The sequence below is a fragment of the Lepidochelys kempii genome, chromosome 4 (assembly GCF_965140265.1).
Source record: "Lepidochelys kempii isolate rLepKem1 chromosome 4, rLepKem1.hap2, whole genome shotgun sequence".
NCBI lineage: Eukaryota > Metazoa > Chordata > Testudines > Cheloniidae > Lepidochelys > Lepidochelys kempii.
Genome location: NC_133259.1, coordinates 62,069,271 through 62,092,349, shown reverse-complemented (window position 1 = coordinate 62,092,349; position 23,079 = coordinate 62,069,271). Strand labels below are relative to the sequence as shown.

The following is a 23,079-nucleotide window of genomic DNA, read 5'->3' as shown; positions in this document are numbered from 1 at the left end:
TGTGGCTCACTTTGCACTGCTGCACAGAGGAATGAATAGATATAAGGCACCCTGGGATGAGGTGTACAAAGCCCCACACTGGAGAGGAAGCAGTTAAGGAACCTTTGGGTCAAGGTAGCTCCACCCCATTACACCTGAAATGCATGCACAAGCTGGAGGAGGAGCTTAAAAAGTGACCAGAGTAGCTTACTTGCAAGTAGCTAGTGGAGGTGAATGGATCTATACTCTGAAGCTCTGCAAAAAGAGTACTATGAGAGGCCTAATTGCTGGAGTTTCTGCTTCTTAATGGTCTACCCAACCTGCTGAGGGCAAAGGATGCTGGGCATTTGAAAGGTTGGAGACTTATTATTTGATTTATTTTGTTATGTCTTTGCTGTTTCCTGTTGTGTGGAGAGGCTAGTAGGAAGTGATCCAGGGTGCAGGACTAAACTATGTACCTTTGGGATGTGGATTAGAATCTGCTGGAGAGGGTGTGCTAGGTATCCTCTACCCACCCCCTGACAGGGCTGGTGGTGAAAAACCTATACCTGCTACCAGACAGCCAGGACTATCAAGACCTTGATCAGGGCATCCTGATTCTGGCTTGGTGAAGTTTAACTAGCCTTTGTGGAATGCTTTGGATATGTCTCTGCAATATTTTAGCTTGAGTGTCTCAGCCTGGATCAACAGACTCAGGCTAGCCGGGCTCATACCACTGCCCTAAAAATAGCTGTGTGGGCAGCTCTTTGAAGTCCTGGCTTGAACTGGAGCTCAGGTTCTGAAGCCCAAGGAGTACTAGTGTAAGCCCTGCTAGCCTGAATCTGTCCACTCAGACCGGGAGGCTTGCTCCCAAATTCCAGAAAGGGTGGAAACAACTTGTGACCCATCTGGAGGGCTGAGTCACAGAAGGGGGCAGACCACTGTAGGGCAGGGACAATCTGTCAGCAGGTGGTGCCAAGATAGAAGAGTGCCTTCTGCTCCCTTGCCTGACCACTAGGTGGCAGAAGTGGGGAGTGGACCCTTTCTCACACACACACACCCTTGCATCGGCTACCTAATAATGTGGGTGGCAACCTGGGGGAGATATAGTCTCCTCAGAGGTGCCACACCTGCTTCACGCCTGTGGGTGGGATGGGGCAGGGAATGGGTGGAGCCTTGTCTTTGTCCACCCCCCAAAGGCACTGGCAACATAGTGGATCAATGCTCCAGGGCATTTATGCTGCACTAGGTATAGAGATGAGTCAGTGCACTTCCACTTGAAGCAAGGGGAACCCAGGAGTAAAAATCTGCATCCTGGGCTGCTCTTTACATCTTTGCCCAGGGCTCCTGGGAAAGCCCCACGTCACCCCTAAGGAGCTAAAAGAATCTGTGAAAGTGTTTTAAATTGAGAGTGATGCTAAAGTATGTGAAATATATGTATCTGTACCTGGAAGACCGTGTCTAAAGCTTCACAAAATAGAACAAGCTGATCTGATTGTGCCCAGTGCAATTCAGCAGGGAAAACATGTTCACTTGATGTTGCTAGGTTACCAGCCTTATTTACAGATAGTTAGAAGTTTCCAGAGCAGAGACATCGGAGAAGCTTTGTGAGCAGAAGTAAGAAGGGAGGGGGGAACATCCTATGGTCAATTTTTTTTTTTTAACTACATTACATGGTGAGGCTTAGTGTGAAAGAATGGTGAAGACAGTGAGAAGCAGTGCAACACAGAACTAGAAGTGTCACACTCTAAGTAGTTCAGACTTCAGAAGACATTGTTAGATGAGAGAAATAGGGGGTGGGAGTGAGGCAAAAATAGTGTAAATACTATATGTTGCTTTAATTGATTCATATGTAACCAGCTTTAGCAAGATTCAGCAGCCAGAAAAGGAGAATTGTAGACATGGAGCACAAGAACGCTACACAAATATGCCTGCTAAAGGCAGGGTGTAAATTGGTGTAGCTCCATTATAATCAATGCAGTTGAGCCAATTTACTTCAATTGAAAATTGGGCCCTTTGTCTTTTGCCTGGCATGTGCAAGACGGAAGTGAAATCTGCAGAGAATGAGGGATAGAGACTAAGATCAGGCTTTTTCCCAGAGTGATGATGTATGAGCAGAAGCCTCTTTTAGAAAGGGGCCTAGAGAACTGACAAAGCTGACCCAAAGAGGATTGAAGAAGTGAATGACCACAACCATTTGGTCCTATCATAGAGAAAGTAGCAGGCAGACTAGAAGGATCCACATTTGGGATGTGTGTGCTGTGAGAGACTGGGATGAACTTCTCAATGAGGCTTGTTGGCTGACTCTTCTCTTGCCTTTTCTCAACCTGAAAGTTAAATGTAGTGTTTATGTGGAAGATGTGAACAAAATCACCTTGCCATATTGGAGTTATGCCAGCTTCATACATATTTGCTTTCTGCTTAAAAAATGGCTTCCAGATTTATTTTTCTCTAGATTAATCTTAAGCAACTTGTTTTTCAGATAAAGAAGTCATGTCTTCATCTGCTCATATTTGGGCATGATTGTTCCAGGGGGCACAGTGGATGGACTCCTCTCCCCACACAATGCCACACAACTTTGTGAGGTGTCACTTATAACCCCTAGTCAAGCCAGCTGACTCCGCAGGCCAGGCAATAGGCCACTTTGTAAAAATTGTGTCCTGGGCTAGTGAAACAGCTTGGCTGAAAATAAATTTGTCTCAATTTATGGAATATGACTCCACCAAACACAGATCAGAAAATCTAGTCCTACCAGAACAACACTGATGATTAAAGCTCCTAGAATCAGATTTTCAAAGCCACATACAAGACTTAGACACCTCCTTCTTCTTCTTTAATCCTTTAGGCAGTTTTGAAAATGGCAGCCTTAATACCGAAATATGTGAGCAATAGGGTTTTCTTTGCTTTTTTTCCTATTGTTTCCCAAATGCATATGTAAACATACCTTGAAATGAACAATAGTATAATCTTTTACAATACAGTAGTTGCATACAGTCAGTCTTAATTACTCCATCAGATCTACTATAATTGACTCTAAAATGTTTGCTTGTTTTAACTGGGGGCTAAACTGAGGTAGTTGGGAATAGCACAAATGCTGAAATCTGAGTGTTAAAACCAATCAGAGTGTAGGAATCTGAATACTGACTGGTTACTAAAACCTCCCACATATTGTGAGTCAGATATTGGACTGTGCGTCTGCAATCTGATTGGCTGGGACCATTCAATTTCAGTGTGATACAGTGCTGGAGAATGAGAGAGAGCAAGTAAAAAAAAAAAGTGTGACTAGCCTATTTTACTGGTTTGTCGCTTGCGTGAATTAACATCTGTCATGTAAAAATTTTAGACTCTGTTGCTCGAGAAGCTTGAGTTGTGCTGGAAAGTGGTAGAGCTACAGGAATTGTACCAAATTCTGCTCTGTTAACTCTGCAATTCCATCTGAAATAACTTCCTGGCTTCACTAGAGCTCTCCTGGTGCATGCCCCGTATAACTGAGAACAGAGTTTGGCTTAGTTCATTCAGAGGCACAGAGGAGTGGGAACAACTTTTAACAGGCAGAGCTGGTGCTGCATCTTAAGGCCAGCTGGTGTGCAGTGTGAGCATGGGCCATCACCTGACTGAGCTTAGTGAAGGAATCATTGGGTGAAATTGTATGGCCTGTGTTATGCAGCAGGTCTGACTAGATGATTGTAATAGCCCCTTCTGGCCTTTAAGTCTGAGCTTTCATTTAGAAATCCCCCTTTGGGATTCTAGAGTAATAAAAGCACTAGCATTCTGGGGACTCAAGCCACCAAATCTTGGCTACCTCCTGCAGAAGTGTACTGGGATTTGATCTTGCAAGGTGCTCAGCACTCTGGTCATGAACCACCTGGTTAACTTGAAGCACCTGTCTCATCCCATTTCAGTGGAAATATTCAAGTGCTTAAAGTTGAGCACATGCTTCTGTGCTTTACTGGTCTGGAGATAGAGCGCCTTGCAAGATGAAGCCCTACCTGGTGAAGGCACCTCTTGTGGCCTCTCCTCAGAGCACTCCTTGCAGGGAAATCTGAACAGGCCTTTACTTTTTAGTCAGATTTGTAATTAAAAAAACAATTGTACATGGGAACCAGATAAGGGTGCCACATTGTCAAAGCTCATTAGGTATCCAAAGATGCAAATAGGTTTCTAATGGGGCTTTGAAAAGCACCTAGGTACCTAACAAGTTTTAAAAAATCTGGCCCTAAGTGACTTTGTTGGAGTTTTCAGTGACAGTGGAGATTGATTTGGCTAAACTGTGTTAATACGGAGGTGCCATTTCTCTAGTTTTTAGTTTGATTTGAGTAATCACACAGCAGCTCAGTGACTGAATATGGATGTTTGTGTCAGATATTTGGTTTCTTCTCTAAAGTTTAATGCTTGCTATGAGGTGGTTTGCTTTGGACAAAAGCTCTTGTTCCTGTGCACTGGTGTACGGTGTTTGTTATATCCTATTTATTACAGATGCTCCGTCAAACACTACAATTTAATCGGGTCTATACTCACTATAGCCAATTACCTAACAAGAATACACTTTGCTTTATCAGTCAACAACAAAATCCCATTTGGAATACTAATATCTAGTCCTTTCTTTGTTCCTTTATTCTTTCTTTGAAAAGCCTGAATACATTATACCATTATACATTAGCACCCAGATTTTGATCTCATGTGTAAATCAGGATACAGCCATGGAGGAACTACATTGGTATAAATGAGATCAGATTTGGGCCCAGTTACTCTGGGTTGACACTTTACTAAATGGGGACTAAATCTGGCCTCTTATGTAGTCTGAAACAGAAATACACCACTGTAATTTTATTAATTTATTATCAGCTTTGTAAGGGGTTTTTCCCTGAACATCAAGGACTTATAAGAAATAGAAAGGCATTTGTAATGGTCAGAAATACTGATAGGAAATCTATCTAAAAGTTTTCTGTAGCAATCATCACGGTTGTATTGAAGTTTTGTGGGTCTTTTTTTACAGGTAAATTAAATCTTCGTGGTAAGGCCCAAGAAGACTTCACAGAATGTCCTCCCTGTCTCTCCCATTCCTGGTTACAAGAGACTGCTTGGGGAAGACATCTACTTTTTTTTTTTTTCTTAAACTCACCATTCTGTTATGGTGGAAATGCTTTGTAAAAGAGACAGAACTTCCAAGTTATTTCGAAGGTGGTCAGATTCTGGCTTAGTCTGTTAGTCTCTGGATGTTCCTCTGAATGTCTTGTCCCGGAATGTTTTCCCTCATGGGCTTTGACAGCTGTATTTATTAGGGCTGATAGAAAATTTTTCATCAAAACTAAGCAAACATGTAAAAATATTCATGTTAAGTATCTGCTTTCCTAGGGAAACAATTGCATTCTTTTTGTTAAAAAGCAACATTTTGTTGGATTGGTTGGTTTTTTGTGGTAAGGAAAATATTGAACTCTTTGTTTTGGCTTTGAGCTGAAAAGTTTGGGGTTATTTGGTTTAACCCTCCCCCTAGTATTTTATGACCTTGCTGGGTCATGGTTGGAACCATGGTCATCGATTTTGCTTGGTCCTGATCCATTGATAGCTTAGATGAAGAGGACCCAGGCCTTAAACTGGTAATGGAAGTGGGCTGAGAGCCAATGGAGGCATTGGAGCATATAGATGACATGTCATGGCTTGTCCCATTGAGAATGCAAATAACTTCACGCTGCACCAGCTGGAGTCTCTGCATTGCATCCAGCTTCAGTCCTAGGTGCAGTGAATTCCAATAATGTAGTGTGGCGGTGACAAATGAGTAGATAGCTGTGGACAAATCTTCATCCAGGAGGAAGGGGCAAAATTTCATTATCTGCAGATGAAACCATCTTTGCCATTAATGCTACTTGATCATTATGAGATTAGTGATGAGTTGCATAGGACCCTGAGTCTTTGCACCAATCTACAGAATGTGGAGGCCTCCTACTTGTTCTTTCACAAGCCTGGAAAGTGCAGATCTCTTTTACGGGAGATTATTTCAATATTTTTAAGGGCTTCTTGAGCTGCAATGGCTGTTATGGGGCAAACCCCATCAGGGTGAAGTGTTTCATAAAGTTTGGGCTAATTTTTAGAGTTTCTGCTTCTGCAAGTTTCTTTGTTCAGTACACCTTCACTATAATGAATCTGTTGGGATCCAAACCTTTTCTTCTTTTATTGCCAGGGGTTTGTTATAGCAAAGGGCAATCAAAATGGACCATAAACTGCTGGAGTAAGTTAATGAGGTGGCTTTGGATAAAGGTGTTAGCTTTATTAATAATTATAATAACTAAGGCTACAAGTTGGTCACAGAGGGTGATTTTTAGGTGACCTCCGCACTGTCAGCCCCCACAGCAGCAGGGTTCCAGCTTCAGTGGATAAAAATTGTGCACACATGTGCAACATCCTTTCTCCCTCTCCCCCCCACCCCCCTGCCAACTGTTATTGGGATCCAGGGTCCATTATAGGCAAAAGTTTGTAATAAAGAAGTGTGTTCTAGCGAGAGTGTACTCTATCTAGTTGAACTTTCCTAAGTTCCAATTTACATTGACTGGGAATCTGGACGTTCATGTTTCTGTTTTCTCCAGGAACCCAGCACAGTCAAATTGCAGTAATGGAAGAGAAGAAGAAAAGAGAGCTGCACCTCTCCAAAAATCCACATCGAGTCCCTTAAATATACATATACTATAGTAACAAAGGCTTTTACTCTCATTTTGTATTCAATGTCAAATGGTAACATTGCTGCCCTAATACTGTGCAAGCCACGGGAATAATTTTCCAAGCAAGAGAATCATTTTCCTATTCAGTGCTTTTTCTTTTAAGATTCTTGTTTTGTGTGTGCTACTTTGGAGAAGTAATCAGATGCAAGTAGGCTACTCTTATGTGAACTGGGTTTAAGTAGGGCGACTTCTGAAACTTGGCTTTCAACACAATCTCAGAAAAAAGGAAGGATCCTTAAATTTCATGCAAAGTAATCCTGATGTTTTGTATTATATTATACATGGTATACTGCTAAATTTAACCACAATTCTAAAGAAGAGTCATGTTTTCAAGTGTTTTTTCATAACCTGATTTTAAATTAATAAGCTTCAAAAGACTCCATGGTTTGATTATTTTCTATTCATCACCTAGTTGTTTGTCTGAACCTCTTGGCTTTGTAGTTTGTGCATGCATAAACATAGGGATTGGGGGAACTACTTAAACTTTTTGAATCTCAGAAATAACTTGTTTAAAATTTTGGGTGAAAATTTGGGTCTTATTTCATGTAAATGAGTCCAGCCAAATGTAATTTAAAATATCTCCTGTTTGATTTCCTCTTCAGCAAACTATAATACAAGTAGGATACTGTCCTGTTTTAGGCATAGTAAAACCAAGGTGTGAGCATAAAGATTACTGAATGGCAACACAAAAGAGAAAAACTGTGCCCTGCTTCTTCCCTCCCTCCTACCAGCTGTGAAGCACAGAATAGTGAGACCAAAATGCCTGGATCCAAACTCTTCTGAAGTTAGAATGACTTTTACAGCTGATGTCTATAATAAACTGAACTCAGGCACTTGAAGTCCCTTTGAGCAGGAGGCTGGATTAGATGGCCTCCTGAGGTCTCTTCCAACCCTGATATTCTATGATTCTAAGTCTAGGCCCAGATCTAGATCTGAACTTTGCAGCTCAGACCTATTTCATATGCAGAAGTTGTCCTTTAGAATTTCTCCAGCAGTCATCCTGCCATGTCCCTTATGCTTGATATCCAGAGAGAAAGGTGGTGTATCTCTGATGGTGAGATTCTCAGGGTATATCTACATTGTAATTAAAAACCCGCAGCTGGTCCCTGTCAGCTGACTTGGGCTAAGGAACTGTTTTTTATTGCTGTGTGGATGTTTGGGTTCTGGCTGGAGCCTGAGATCTGGGTCCCTCCCTTTGTGGGGTCTGAGTGTGGGGTCTAGCCAGAGCCTGAACATCTACCTTGCAATTAAAGAGCTCCAGAGCCCAAGTCAGCGGATATGGGTCAGCCATGGGGTTTTAATTGCAGTGTAGACATCTGTACTAGAAATGAGCTAAGTGTTTTTTGTAATGAGTGGTGGTGTGGGGTTTTTTTTTGTTTCCCCCAACACCCCCCCCCTCCCGGAGGGTATTAGAAGGGACATTAAGGTTATGTCTACACTTGGAGCTAGGGGTGTAAATTCCCAGCTCTCATAGACATGCTCATGCTAGCTATCATGGAGGTAGCACACTAAAAATAATAGTGTAGATTTTACATTTGGGGACAATGTATACCTTCAGATCAGCGGCACTGCTATGGGTACCCGCATGGCCCCACAGTATGCCAACATTTTTATGGCTGACTTAGGGGACAAGAGCTGAGGAAGCGTTGTTCTAACGCCCCTACTCTACTTGCGCTATATTGATGACATCTTCATCATCTGGACCTATGGAAAAGAAGCCCTTGAGGAATTCCACCATGATTTCAACAATTTCCATCCCACCATCAACCTCAGCCTGGTCCAGTCCACACAAGAGATGCACTTCCTGGACACTACAGTGCTAATAAACAATGGTCACATAAACACCACCCTATACCGGAAACCTACTGACCGCTATTCCTACCTACATGCCTCCAGCTTTTACCCTGACCACACCACACGATCCATCGTCTACAGCCAAGCTCTGCGATACAACCGCATTTGCTCCAACCCCTCAGACAGAGACAAACACCTACAAGGTCTCTATCAAGCATTCTTACAACTACAATACCCACCTGCGGAAGTGAAGAAACAGATTGATAGAGCCAGAAGAGTTCCCAGAAGTCACCTACTACAGGACAGGCCTAACAAAGAAAATAACAGAACGCCACTAGCCGTCACCTTCAGCCCCCAACTAAAACCCCTCCAACGCATTATTAAGGATCTACAACCTATCCTGAAGGATGACCCAACACTCTCACAAATCTTGGGAAACAGGCCAGTCCTTGCCTACAGACAGCCCAACCTGAAGCAAATACTCACCAACAACCACATACCACACAACAGAACCACTAACCCAGGAACCTATCCTTGCAACAAAGCCTGTTGCCAACTGTGCCCACATATCTATTCAGGGGACACCATCAAAGGGCCTAATAACATCAGCCACACTATCAGAGGCTCGTTCACCTGCACATCCACCAATGTGATATATGCCATCATGTGCCAGCAATGCCCCTCTGCCATGTACATTGGTCAAACTGGACAATCTCTACGTAAAAGAATAAATGAACACAAATCAGATGTCAAGAATTATAACATTCATAAACCAGTCAGAGAACACTTCAATCTCTCTGGTCACGCAATCACAGACATGAAGGTCGCTATCTTACAACAAAAAAACTTCAAATCCAGACTCCAGCGAGAAACTGCTGAATTGGAATTCATTTGCAAATTGGATACTATTAATTTAGGCTTAAATAGAGATTGGGAGTGGCTAAGTCATTATGCAAGGTAGCCTATTTCCCCTTGTTTTTTTTCTACCCCCCCACCCCCCGACGTTCTGGTTAAACTTGGATTTATGCTGGAAATGGCCCACCCTGATTATCATGCACATTGTAAGGAGAGTGGTGAGTTTGGATGAGCTATTACCAGCAGGAGAGTGAGTTTGTGTGTGTGTGTGTGTGGTGGGGGAGGGGGGTGAGAAAACCTGGATTTGTGCTGGAAATGGCCCAACTTGATGATCACTTTGGATAAGCTATTACCAGCAGAAGAGTGGGGTGGGAGGAGGTATTGTTTCATGGTCTCTGTGTATATAATGTCTTCTGCAGTTTCCACAGTATGCATCTGATGAAGTGAGCTGTAGCTCACGAAAGCTCATGCTCAAATAAATTGGTTAGTCTCTAAGGTGCCACAAGTACTCCTTTTCTTTTAGTATAGATACAGTGGCATGGGCAGCAGTTATCAGTGGCACAAGGTAGCTGCCCTAAGAACGTACTGTGGAGTCCAGAGAGTTTGTACTTGGGGTGACTATCCTCTGCCACCACTGCCCAAATGACTACAGCTATATTAACATTTTTAGTCTGCTAGGTCAATGGGAGTGAGTGAGAGTATGTGTATGTAGCTTTCCCCCTGCTGCCAAGTTGGTGCCCTGAAAGTAGACTATTTTTTCTACATATGAAAGCAGTTCCCTCTCTTTATTTGTCTTATCCATCCCTCAAGCCAAAATGTCCACCTGGGCTGTATGCTCACCAACTCCAGTTGCTGTTGTACTTTTGCACAGCTCGGCAATCTACCACTGCCATTTCCCGCTATGCCCTCCAGAGCCAGCACTGTAACACTATAGGGCACAAGATAAACAATGGAAGTTTATCCATTTTATCCCGTGGAAACATTGGTAGAGAGTAGCTGGATTGTTAACCCAGAAGGAAAGCAGAAAAAATATTGCAAGCTTTCCTTTAGCTGAGACACCTGTTAATTCTCCAACAAAGTCTGAAGTAATATTTGTCACAGCCTTGCCCCATCTACCCTCTGGATAGACCCCTGTCTGTGAGTGGACCTCATCTCTGGATCATGTGCTTCTAATAGGCAGCAGGTTTAAAACAAACAGAAGGAAGTATTTCTTCACACAACTCACAGTGTGTGGAACTCATTGCCAGGGAATGTTGTGAAGGCCAAAACTATAATGTGGCCCAAGAAAGAATTAGATCAGTTTATAGAGGATGGGTCCATCAATGGCTATTAGCCAAGATGGTCAGGATGCAACCCCATGCTCTGGGTGTCCCTCGCCTCTGATTGCCAGAAGCTGAGAGTGGATGACAGGGGATGGCTTACTGGATGATTTTCTGTTCATTCACTCTGAAGCACCTGGCACTGGCCACTGTCAGAAGATAGGATACTGGGCTAGATGGACCATTGGTCTGACCCAGGATGGCCGTTTTTATGTTCTTAATGGCCCTCCCCATTGAAAACTCATTTTCCAGAAGGGGAGACATTCAACATCGATGGCTCTGTCATCTTCTCGGACATAGTGTTTCCATTAGGTAGCAAGCCCCTGCTACAAAATGGGTGCTCTAAAGAATCCACAAACGAGGTTGCAATGCAACATGCAGGACACCTCCAAAATGAAGGTTACAGTACAAAGTAGAGCCCCTGAAACAAAAATGAGCTTCACCAAACATGGAGTTCACATTTGACGTAGATATATCCCCACACTGTTTCAACACCCTTTTCCCTGTTGTGGACGTACATTTATCTGAAATATTAATGTTCAAAGAGCTGAAATCATTGACTTTTTATTTTAGCAGGTCTCTAAACATTAGTTTTATTAATCTAACTCTCAGCAGTCAGATTACTCTGTTTGAAAGGTACCCAACTGAGAATGTGCCATACAAGAACTGCTTTGGAAGCAGCACAAGCAATTGCATTTATGGAAGGATGCAAACTGGTCAATGTGACAAGACTAGTATTTAGTTCTGAAGACATGTAAAGTTGCTCCTAATGAGATGCACAATCCATCTTGCACATGCCTCACTGACTATACATACTGCAGGCGGTAGTGTTGTAGCCATGTTTGTCCCAGGATATTACAGAAAGAAGGTGGGTAAGGTAATATCTCTTATTGGACCAGCTTTTTCTGGTGAAAGAGACAAGCTTTCAAGCTAAACAGAACTCTTCTTCAGGTCTGTCTCTCTCATCAACAGAAGTTGGTCCAATAAAAGATATTTTCTCACTCACCTTGTCTCCGCTGCAGGCATGAGCGAGTTTCAAAAGACAATAGAATACATGGCTTGTGTTTATTCTAGTAGGATTTTTGACAACCATCTACACAGCTAAACAAATTAAATGCAATATCTAAAATATATTAAATGTCTTTCTATGCACTTTTTTAAAGCAGAACATTGTCTTGCTAGAGTTGTCTTATATACTCCCCGTAAGATAAAATAACTTATGAGAAGCTAATGAGCCATGTAGGCTCCTAGCAGGACTTGCAACATTTTCTAGCACTAATGTGCCTCATGCTTATTAATGAGGAGAGACTGAGCTATTTTTTTTTAAACAGACCTGAATCTTGTTCTAAAAGTAAAATTTTTGAATGTCCTGCTATTGTGATTGTCATCTTTAATATTTTGAATGGTGACTAACTGTATCTGGCAAATATGGACAGATGGCTGGAGATTATTTCTCTGAAATAGGTTTTTTTTTTTTTTTTGTTTTTTGTTTTTTTTAGAAAGTAATACCCTCTATTAATCCTAGAGGCAACCAAAAAACCTTAATACACAGGGCTTGTCTACACTACGCAGCTTTTAGCGACAAGGCTGTGTTGACACAGCCTTGTCGCTAAAAGTCAGCGTGTGTGAACGCTCTGTTGGTATTTTGTCGGCACTTGTGTTCACACTGCCACTTGCATTGGCAAAACTTTTGTCTTTTGTGGGGGTGGGGGAGCTTTTAAAAGTTGACAATGTCACAGTGTAGACAATATTGTAGCTAATATTGAAAATGAGATTTAAGTGAATACATGAGCTTTCATTCTAAGAAAAACTTAATGCACAGATGCTTACAGATCATTCTAATAAGAATTTGGAGTAGACTGCATTTTTTGCATTACCCCATCCAAAATCCAGCTCTAAACCTAAAGAGCCAGGCAGCCTTTCAGTTCAGTCCTTATGTTTCATAAATTTGAGTCAGATGGAAGCAACTTACTGTAATGAATGGCTAAAATGTCTCTTTCTTCCTGTAGTCTAAGAAAGAGAAAGTGAAGTAACATCTTAATAATTGCATGAGCTTTAAAGCACACTAGCCATTTAAATACAATCAGTGCTAATGAAACACTACTCTACAGTAGGGAAGATGTCAGCACTTCTTTTAGAAAACCACATTTCAAGCAATTGACAGTTATAAATAGCTAGAAAATCCTTCTGGATAGAAAGGGAAGAAGAGGTGTAAGGCTGGTGCTGTATTTTGAAAGTATATGTAGTAGCAGGGACAGACTATTTGAGAATGAAGTGTGATTCTTTGGGTAATAATATAAGGAATAAAAGGTAAAGAAACAGTATGCATCTGCTTTAAGCCATCAGGATTGGAGACACATGACATCAAAAACATAACTGGCTCAAGCCCTGAGCTCAGGTGCAGTGAACAGTGACAGGCCCAGAGTGCCAGTTCTGGCTTTCTTTTCCTTAACACATGCCCCTGGCAGAAGTTAGGCAGGCAGCAAGAAGCCGACTCCAACTTCCCCTATTGGCATAAGCTTAAGGTTTTACAGCTTATATATAGCTTATTGTCATAGAGCCAGATTCTCAACCTGGGTGCAGTTTAGAGCAGCCCTAGATGGCCATAGCCAGCTGGCACAGTTCAGAGCAGCCCTTGAGTTGCTCTAAACTGCAGCATGGCTGAGAATCAGTGAGCTGCAACTGGCCTCATGACAGCATCTTGCTTTCTGCTGCACCTCGCTCATATTTGGAGCAGCAGAGAGTAAGTGGCCCAGTATCGAGAAAGGAAAAGAGCAATAAAATAAAAGGACATTTATAAAAGTCCAAGCGGGGTCCATTCCTCCCCTTCTCCTATGGGAGCAACAGAGCAAATGTAGACTCTGCAACAGTATAGGTGTAGAAGAGGGAATTCATTAGGTATCCTTTCCATTCTCACTCTCCCATTACTCTTATGGTCTTCAACCTACTAACTATCTGTACATATACATACAAACATGTGGTTCTTTTTTTATGTATTGTGACAAAGTTCCTGCTCTACCTTGGTGGGTCTTGCACTTCTTGGTGTATTTGCTTGCCTTGGAGCTTTATGGCAGCCCTCAGCTTGGCCGTTTTTCTGAATTCACAGTCCAGGTCGATGACTCCTGTGTCTGACCAGGAGTTGGGGGGAACCCAAGCCTGCCCTCTACTCTGGGTTCCAGCCCAGGGTCCTGTGGAATGCAGCTGTCTAGAGTGCCTCCTGGAACAGCTGTGTGACAGCTACAACTCCCTGGGCTACTTCCCCATGGCCTCCTCCCAACACCTTCTTTATCCTCACCACAGGACCTTCCTCCTGGTGTCTGATAATGCTTGTACACCTCAGTGCTCCAACAGTCCATGTTCTCACTCTCAGCACCTAGTGCCTCTTGCTCCCAGCTCCTCACACACACCACAAACTGAAGTGAGCTCCTTTTTAAACCCAGGTGCCCTGATTAGCCTGCCTTAATTGATTCTAGCAGATTCTTGATTAGAACATGTGCATCCAATCAGCCTGTCTATCTTAATTGTCTCCAGAAGGTTCATGATTGTTCTGGAACCTTCCCTGTTACCTTACCCAGGGAAAAGGGACCTACTTAACCTGGGGCTAATATATCTGCCTTCGATGAGCAGATTGTTACAGCTTCATGTACTGCTATCTATCGGAGAAATTCTTCTTTGTGCAATCTATCCTTAATAGTAGGTGAGGGGGAAGAAGAGAAGTTACAACTGTTAAAAAACTGTGTGTTGTGGGGAACATTCAGTGGTTCCTAATTGTACAATTTTGTTTGAAACCAAATACTGTTTTTTTTAGCCATCATGGTTGTAGAAATAAATATACAAAAACATGAAAAAAACAAAACAAAAACCTTCCCTGTTACCTTACCCAGGGAAAAGGGACCTACTTAGCCTGGGGCTAATATAGCTCCTGCTTGCTGCCCTCTGGCCTGGGCTTTCCTTGCTGTTTGCCCCTGCTTTCGACTTCCCCCCCCCCGACTGGGCCAGATGCTCTCCCCCCTTCTTCTCCTCCTGCTGCTCCAGCTGGAAACCCCTCCCTGAGGGGGGTGGCCTGCTGACCCGCTCCCCGGAGGGAGGGAGTGGAAGGACCCAGCCCCCAGATCCAGCCGCTTGCTGTTTGTCTGCGGACCCGTCTCCAGTCTAGAGGACTCTTATCACTTGCTCTGGCATTTCTGAAATGGTGTTTCTGCAAAAAAGAAAGCCCAGAACAGACAGAGAAAAAGCTGTCCACCGGAGGAACACCGCCCGGGGAATCTACGAATCGCCATGGAGGGGGCCTAAGACTGAGTGACTTTCGAACTGTGCTCTCGTGTGGGGGGAGGCCTTGACTGTGTCTTAACTGTGTTTGTAGGGACACAGGGGGTGTGGCACAGAGCTGCCCCCAGATCCATCTGTGTCCTCCCAACCCCCACACTACGATCTTCACCCCCCCCACTCCGCCATCTTTGCTGGCTGTTTAACATCTGCCTCTGGACTCAGTTGCTTGCCCTGATTCCACTGTGCGGGCCAGAAGCACCAGCCAACCAAACAGGACTCTCTGGACAAGCGTACGGTGGTTCATGTGTCCCCCACCCTGAATTGTCCACCCCACAGCTTGTCCCTTTCTACCTGACCCCAACTCCTGTTAACCACCTGCCACCGCCCCCGCTGGGGCATCGGCAATGGAGGGCACCAGGGTGACCTCCGCCGCTGCCATGCCCATCACCTCCCCAGACTCTAGGGAAGCCCCCCCCTAGCTGGCGGGAAAGGCCAGGGCACAAAGAAGGGGAAGGGCCCCGCTAAAACCACTGGGCCCTCCATGGCAGGCGCCACCCCCACTGCTGCTAACCTGTTTCTGTTATCAGCCCTCTCCCGTTGGGCTGCAAGGACCCCGCCCTCCGTCACATCTTTTCCTTCCGCCGGCAAGTGCAACTTTTACTGCCGCCGGCGGTGCGTGACGGAGTGGCACCGTTACTGGGTGTACTTTTCCACGGGGGAAGCCCAGTGCTACCTCTGCCAGGTGTCGGGGCATGGCCGGAGGGACTGCCCCTTAGCCCAGCAAGGAGGGGCACCTGGGATCCCCGAGACCCGGCAGGACATCAGCCCCATCATTGCCGATGCCCCTGGCCGCCCGAACCCGCCCCCGCTCCTGTTCGGACCACCACTACTCCCACTCAGGCCCAAAGGGCACCTCCCGTACAACACCCAGACGAGCAGGAGAGCCCCGCCCTCACTGCTGACAATCTAGCGGGGCCTATGGAGGAGGGTGTGGCAGAGATACCACCAGGCATGGGAGAGAGCCTTCCCCAGGGAGAATCCTCCCTCCCTTATGCTGCCCCACCGTTCCCAAACCCCCCAAGTCCCCGAGCCATCACCTTTACCCCCTGACATGACCCCTGCTAACCAGCCCCCAGATGATGCCATGGAGGGCTGGGCCCTAGTCCAAGGGAAGTGAGGCAAGCGGAAGGCTCAAGCTCCGCCTCATCTACCCGAGGTGGAGGCCCCCCGGAAGACCAGGAAGGGGGGCACCGATGCCAAAGCTTCCGCTTTTCCCATGAGTGCATCCCATCCACCGGTATCAGCCGGGAAAGACGTGGCAGCACTGGAGGGTAGTGTCTCCCCTCCACGGGAGACCCTCCCCTCCGAGACCCTTGAGGAAGCCCCTTCTGTCCTGACGCTACCCGAAGGCCCCGTGAACCCTGAGGCAACCGTCGTGGCGGGTGCCAGTGGGGAGAGCCCTGGGGCGGCGGAAAGTGTCCTCTCTTCCATGTTCGAAGAGATTGAGGCCTTAGATCTGACCCCGGTCGCCCAGGGGGAGGATGACCTTTTGCCAGCAAACCTCGATCTGGGCGACCTCACTCCACCCCTCTTTTCCCCATGCTCCCTCCCCTTAACTGCTGCTTCCACTCCCACCTCCGAGGACTCCTCCATCGATCTGGCCACTGATGGCACCCCGCTGATGACCACCGAGCCTACTCAGGTGACAGCCGGTGCCACATGGACGGGACACGAGTCGCCAGAGGCACCCCCTGTTGGTGCGGAGCAATCGACTTCCTTCCTGGGCAGGGGCCCTACAGAAGATAATCCATCTCCTGATGCTGTGGCTGCTAAATCCACCATAGAGCGCGCGCCCAGTGTCACTGAGAGCTCCCTCCCCACCCCCTTAATCCTCGATTCTGATTGGGAGGTGCCACCATCCAGCTGCTTGCCTCCCAAAACCCAGAACCTCGCCTCTGCCCCTGCCCCCGCTCCTACCCCTATCCAATTTACCTCCTGCAATGTCATTGCCGCCCCCGTGGCTGTTTCCTTCCCTTTCCCAACTGATGACCCCCAGGGAGCAGCCTTTGTGTTCTCCTGACCCGACCCATTAGGAGCTGCTATTTTCCCTCCACCGTCCCCTATCGCCCCAGGGCTTGAGGCGGGCCTAGAAGCTCCAGCCCATTAGGCACCCCATCATAGAATCATAGAATCATAGAATATCAGGGTTGGAAGGGACCCCAGAAGGTCATCTAGTCCAACCCCCTGCTTGAAGCAGGACCAATTCCCAGTTAAATCATCCCAGCCAGGGCTTTGTCAAGCCTGACCTTAAAAACCTCTAAGGAAGGAGATTCTACCACCTCCCTAGGTAACGCATTCCAGTGTTTCACCACCCTCTTAGTGAAAAAGTTTTTCCTAATATCCAATCTAAACCTCTCCCACTGCAACTTGAGACCATTACTCCTAGTTCTGTCATCTGCTACCATTGAGAACAGTCTAGAGCCATCCTCTTTGGAACCCCCTTTCAGGTAGGTCCGCATCGAGGGTCCGCACCCTGCTTGTCCGTTTTAGTGGACCACGGGGCTGTACCAAGGACCCCGCCAGGGAACAACCGGGAAACCGTAACCCCACCCCCCCATGAGCTGCGAGGAGAGCTGCGGAAGTTTTTAGAGGATGTCCGTGGCTCCCGCAACAAGGTACAACTTGCCCTCCAGCGATGGAGGACTTTTCTCAAATCCTCCGGGCCACAAGGGCCCTCATGGGGGAAGGTAAAGGGACGGGGAAGCAGGATGCTGCGGCCTACTGGCGGGTCCGCGTCTTCCGTGAACAATTACTCACCTACGGGATGGGTCACGGAATGCTGCGCGGCCTGCTGGGAGATGCGAGTGTCCCTGCCAGTGAGGATCCCCCCCAACCCTCCCCATGACACCTCTCACCATCGCAACGTCGAACACCCAGGGTTATAGGATGGCTCTCCGCAGGTCCCAGGTGCTCTCCTTCCTTCGGGAGGGAGGGTATTCTGTGGTTTTCCTGCAGGAGACCCATACGGATCCGACCGCCGAAGACAGTTGGCGGCTGGAGTGGGGGGACAGGGTCTACTTTAGCCATGCCACGGTTCAACAGGCTGGAGTGGCGACCCTTTTCTCCCCCGACCTACAGCCCAAGGTGCTACGGGTCGCCGAGGCTGTGCCAGGTCGCCTGCTACATCTCCAGGTCCATATGGAGGGGCTTGTGGTTAACCTCGTTAACGTTTATGCCTCGACATCGGGCCCGGAGCGGCTGCAATTCTATCAGCGGGCGTCTGCCTTCCTCGGCACCTTAGATTCTCAGGAGTCCCTGGTCCTGGGAGGGGATTTTAATAGCACCCTTGAGGAGCGGGACCACTCAGGGACCGAGCAGAGCCTGGCCGCCGCGAACACCCTCCGGGAGATAGTCGAACACCACTCCCTAGTGGACATCTGGCGTGACCATCACCCGGATGACACTTCCACGTTCACCTTTGTCTGGGTGGAGGCCCATCAGTCAAGCCACTCCTGGTTGGACCGCATTTATTTATCACGCTTCCATCTCTCACGAGCCCACTCCTCCAGCATTCGGCTGGCCCCATTTTCTGACCATCACCTAGCCACCATGACAGCCTCCCTCTGTGCGGAGAGGCCGGGGCCGGCCTATTGGCATTTTAACAACAGCCTGTTGGAGGATGAGGGCTTCGTGACGTCCTTCCAGGAATTCTGGCTGGCCTGGCGAGGGCAGCGGCATGCCTATCCCTCGGCGCAGCGATGGTGGGACCTGGGGAAGGTGCGCGCCCGGCTTTTTTGCCACGACTACACCCGGGGCACCAGCCGACGGAGAAATGCTGCGATAGAGCAGTTGGAATGGGAGGTCTTAGAGCTGGAGAGGCGTCTGGCCACCAGCCCCGAGTACCCGCTCCTCTGTGGAGCGTGCCGGGAGAAGCGGGAGGAGCTCCGGGCCCTCAAGGACCATCGGGCCCAGGGCACCTTTGTTCGATCCCGCATCCGCCTCCTTCGGGAGATGGATCACGGCTCCCACTTCTTCTATGCTCTGGAGAAAACGAGGGGGACCAAGAAACACGTCACCTGCCTCCTGGCAGAAGACGGCACCCTCCTCACGGAACCGGTGGAGATGTGCGGGAGGGCCTGAGCCTTCTATGCAAGTCTTTTCTCCCCGGATCCGACTGACCCTGGCGCTTGCAGAGTGCTCTGGGAGGAGCTCCCTACGGTCAGCACGAGCGACCGAGACCGGCTAGAGTTGCCTCTCACTCTGGCCGAGTTCTCGGAAGCCCTCTGTTGTATGCCTACTAACAAGTCTCCAGGCATGGACGGGCTGACCGTGGAGTTCTACCGTGTGTTTTGGGACGTCCTTGGCCCAGACCTAGTCACCGTCTGGGCCGAATCTTTGCAGAGCGGGGTCCTCCCTCTTTCGTGCAGGTGAGCCGTGCTCACCTTATTGCCGAAGAAGGGGGACCTCCGCAATTTACGAAATTGGCGTCCCATCTCGCTTCTCAGCATGGACTACAAAATCGTAGCGAAAGCAATCTTGCTGTGGCTAGGGTCTGTGCTGGTGGACCAGACCTACACTGACCCGGACCGCAGTATTTTTGATAACCTATTTTTGGTTCGGGACCTTTTGGAACTCGGGCGTAGAAACGGTCTGTCGTTCGCCCTCCTGTCCTTAGATCAGGAGAAGGCGTTCGATAGGGTGGACCACGGGTACCTCCTGAGCACTCTGCAGGTGTTTGTCTTCGGACCCCAGTTTGTGGGTTTTCTCCGGGCACTGTACGCCTCCGCAGAGCATCTGCTTAAGCTCAACTGGACCCTGACCGAACCGGTCAGCTTCGGGCGAGGAGTACAGGAGGGGTGCCCCCTCTCGGGCCAGCTGTATGCTCTGGTGATTGAGCCCTTCCTCTGCCTCCTCCGCAGGAGGTTGGTAGGATTGGTGCTGCAGGAGCCAGAGCTGCGGCTGGTCCTGTCGGTGTACGCTGATGACGTGCTCCTCGTAGTCCAGGACCCAGGCGACTTGGCGCAGGTGGAGGCTTACCAAGCCATCTATTCAGCAGCCTCCTCTGCCCGGGTCAACTGGGTCAAGAGCTCTGGCTTGGTGGTAGGAGACTGGCGGCAGGCGAGCTCCCTCCCACTCTCGCTTCAGACCATCCGGTGGAGCGCGGGTCCGCTGCTCTACCTCAGTGTTTACCTTTCTGCCATGCATCCCTCTCCACTGGGGAACTGAGAAAATTTAGAGGGCGGGGTGATAGAGCAGCTCTGGAAATGGATGGGACTACTCCGATGTCTCTCCCTTCGTGGGAGAGCGCTGGTGCTTAATCAACTTGTCCTGTCCAAGCTCTGGTACTGGCTCAACACCCTGGTCCCGGCCCTGGGTTTCCTGACCAACCTCCGGACATCGATTCTGGGGTTCTTTTGGTCAGGAATGCACTGGGCCCCTGTAGGGGTTCTTCATCTACCCCTGAAGGAAGGAGGACAGGGCCTGAAGTGCCTGCACACTCAGGTCTGCGTCTTCCACCTCCAGGCCCTACAGAGGCTCCTTTTATGGTGCAGGCAGTTCGGCATGGAGCATACTGGCGCACGCCATCCTTCGCCGCATCCGAGGTCTCTGATATGACCGGCAGCTCTTTTATCTCTGTCCGGGAGGTCTTCCGCTGGACCTCTCCGGGCTGCCGGTCTTCTACCAGGACCTCCTCCAGACTTGGAAACTGTTTTTAACGACCAGGTCCATGGCGGCCACTGAGGTGGCAGATCTCGCGGAGCCCCTGCTACACAACCCCCAGCTCTGTGTGCAGGTGGTGGAGTCCTGCTCGGTGCGCCAGAGCTTGATCCTGGCAGAAGTCATGAGAGTCAGAGACCTCCTGGACTATGACCGGGGAGACTGGCTGGATCCCCTGACGCTCGCTCGGCGCATGGGGCTCTCCAGACCTCGGTACCCCCTGGCGCGTACTTCAGGAGGTGAAGGCCGCTTTGCCGCCCGCTGCTAGAGCTTACCTCGATTGGGTCCTGCTTGAGGGCACGCCCCGCCTACCCTCTACCCCAGGCCCACCAGACCTTACAATTGGACCCCTGCCCCGTAGATCCAATCGACCCCCTCACCCCTTTACGGTGAGCTGGCTGCATGAACTGCAGCCGGTATGCTTCCAAACCGCGCCAAGGAAACATCTATACACACTCGTGCTCCACACCCTTCATGCCCTCACCCTAGTGTCCCGCCCCGACACAAATTGGCGAGACCTTCTGCCACCTTTGGAGGGTGAGCAGCCCCGGTGGGCCAGCTTATATTCCATCTTGGATCTGAGGCCCATCGGGGACATCAGTTGGTGGCTCCTTCATGGAGCTGTGACCACGGGCACATACTTGGTGCGGTTCAACCCCATCCCAGGTACTTGTCCCTTTTGCGGTGGGAAGGAAACCCTGGCACACGTATGTTTGGAGTGCGCCAAGCTGCAGCCCCTGTTCCGGCTCCTCAGAAATCTTTTATTACGTTTTTGGTTGCATTTTTCCCCTCACCTTTTTATTTATGCACTCCCCATCCATGGCCTCACAAAGTTGCGGGATCTCCTAGTTAACCTCCTCCTGGCCCTGGCTAAAATGGCCATCTATAAAACCAGAGAGAGGAGGTTGGCCGATGGAGTTTTCTGTGACTGTGGGGCCATTTTCCGATCCTCGGTCCGTTCACATATCCGGACGGAGTTCCTCTGGGCGGCATCCACCGACTCCCTTGATGCTTTTGAGGAGTGGTGGGCACTGTCCGAGGCTCTCTGCTCGGTGTCCCCATCCAGCTCCCTTTGTTTTGACCCTTTGATTGGGGGAGAGAGTAAGGGACCCCAGCCCCAGCCATTGCTGCTGCGGACACCACCACCTTAAAGGGGTCCTTTCACATGTGGGTGCACATGCCCCCCCTCCCCGGGTTGTCCACCCCACAGCCTGCCCCTTTTGTTGGGTGCTTTCAGAGGAGGGAATTGTTGGTGACACTTGAGCATGGCGCCAGGTAACTCGAGGGGGTGGCAGACCTTGAGAGTCGATGAAGCCCCCTTGCTCTGGGCCCAGGCAAGTTTGAACACTTCCCTCCCCTGAAGTTAATGAGAAAACAATTGTGATTGGTTGCTGTGTTACACATTGCATATGCTGTTGTTTTGTTTTGTAAGTGTGTTATGCAAATAAAAAATACCTTTTTTTGCTTCAAAAAAAATTACTCTCCTATAGCCATCTGGCCTGACCCTGTCACAGTATTTTAATTTTTCTCCTACTGTAGCTACCCCTGCCAATGCTTCAGTTGCTCCTTCATGATGAACTGTGCCCCAGCAGTAAAATCAGTATGTGATGCACCCTAATTCTGATCAGCATCGCTCATCAACTTTTTGGGCTTAAATAGGTAGACTTCTAAAAATGAATACAGGTTTCTGGTGTTCTTTCACAGTTATACTGTATCACACAGTGTTTACACTTTGCCTGCCAAATGTTAGTCTCCAAACATCAAAGATGAAAGGCAAACTGAAATACTTCCCATAAGAACTTTTATTTACTCTTCTGTTGTTAAAGTGGAATTTTTGGTCTGTGTGACAGATGTGATGCTTTGGACATATGGAATATTCCAAGACTATTATATCAACTTTATAAGTGTTTTATGTATCTTTATAGGCTGGATAGTGATTGTATTACTGACTAAGGTCGTTAAGGGCTAATTAATGCAAATCATTAATGCGGGTAACATGTCTGTGGAAGGTTCACTCCCTGGGGGAAATAACATATATGGGTTTCACTTAGTTTAGGCTGCCTGGAAAATAAAGAACAGTGAAGTGTATAAAGCGATCACCTTGATCTGAGAAAAGGGCCACATACTTTCCAAGAAATGACAAATATGAACTTGTGACCAAGAGTGACAGACCCTGTGGAAAGGGTCTGATGTACTTTGAAATCTGCCAGGGTCTCCATGTGGAAGATGGTGACCCATTGTAAGCTAGGCATGCATAGAAACATGTTTTTTTAAGATATATTTTCTCTGTAATGCTTTTGTTCTGAATAAGTAATACTTTGCTTTGTGAAGGCTTCTTGCTCACTGGTTGACACTCTCAGTGCCCTGAGAGCACAGGATGGCAGTTGCTGAACTAAAGTCAGACTTGAGATAGTCACAGTGAACTTCAGGAGTCTGCAGCATAAATCCACCCC

At 47.8% G+C, this 23,079-nt stretch overlaps 1 long non-coding RNA gene across 1 annotated transcript in view; it reads left to right on the top strand.

Annotated features, from left to right (window-relative positions):
• The first annotated feature begins 204 nt into the window (after nucleotides 1-204).
• The window catches only part of LOC140909977 (uncharacterized), a 175,369-nt gene continuing 152,494 nt past the window's right edge, over nucleotides 205-23,079 (top strand). Inside the window, exon 1 of the long non-coding RNA XR_012158396.1 lies at nucleotides 205-333. This is a non-coding gene — a long non-coding RNA (uncharacterized lncRNA). The remainder of the gene's footprint in view (nucleotides 334-23,079) is intronic.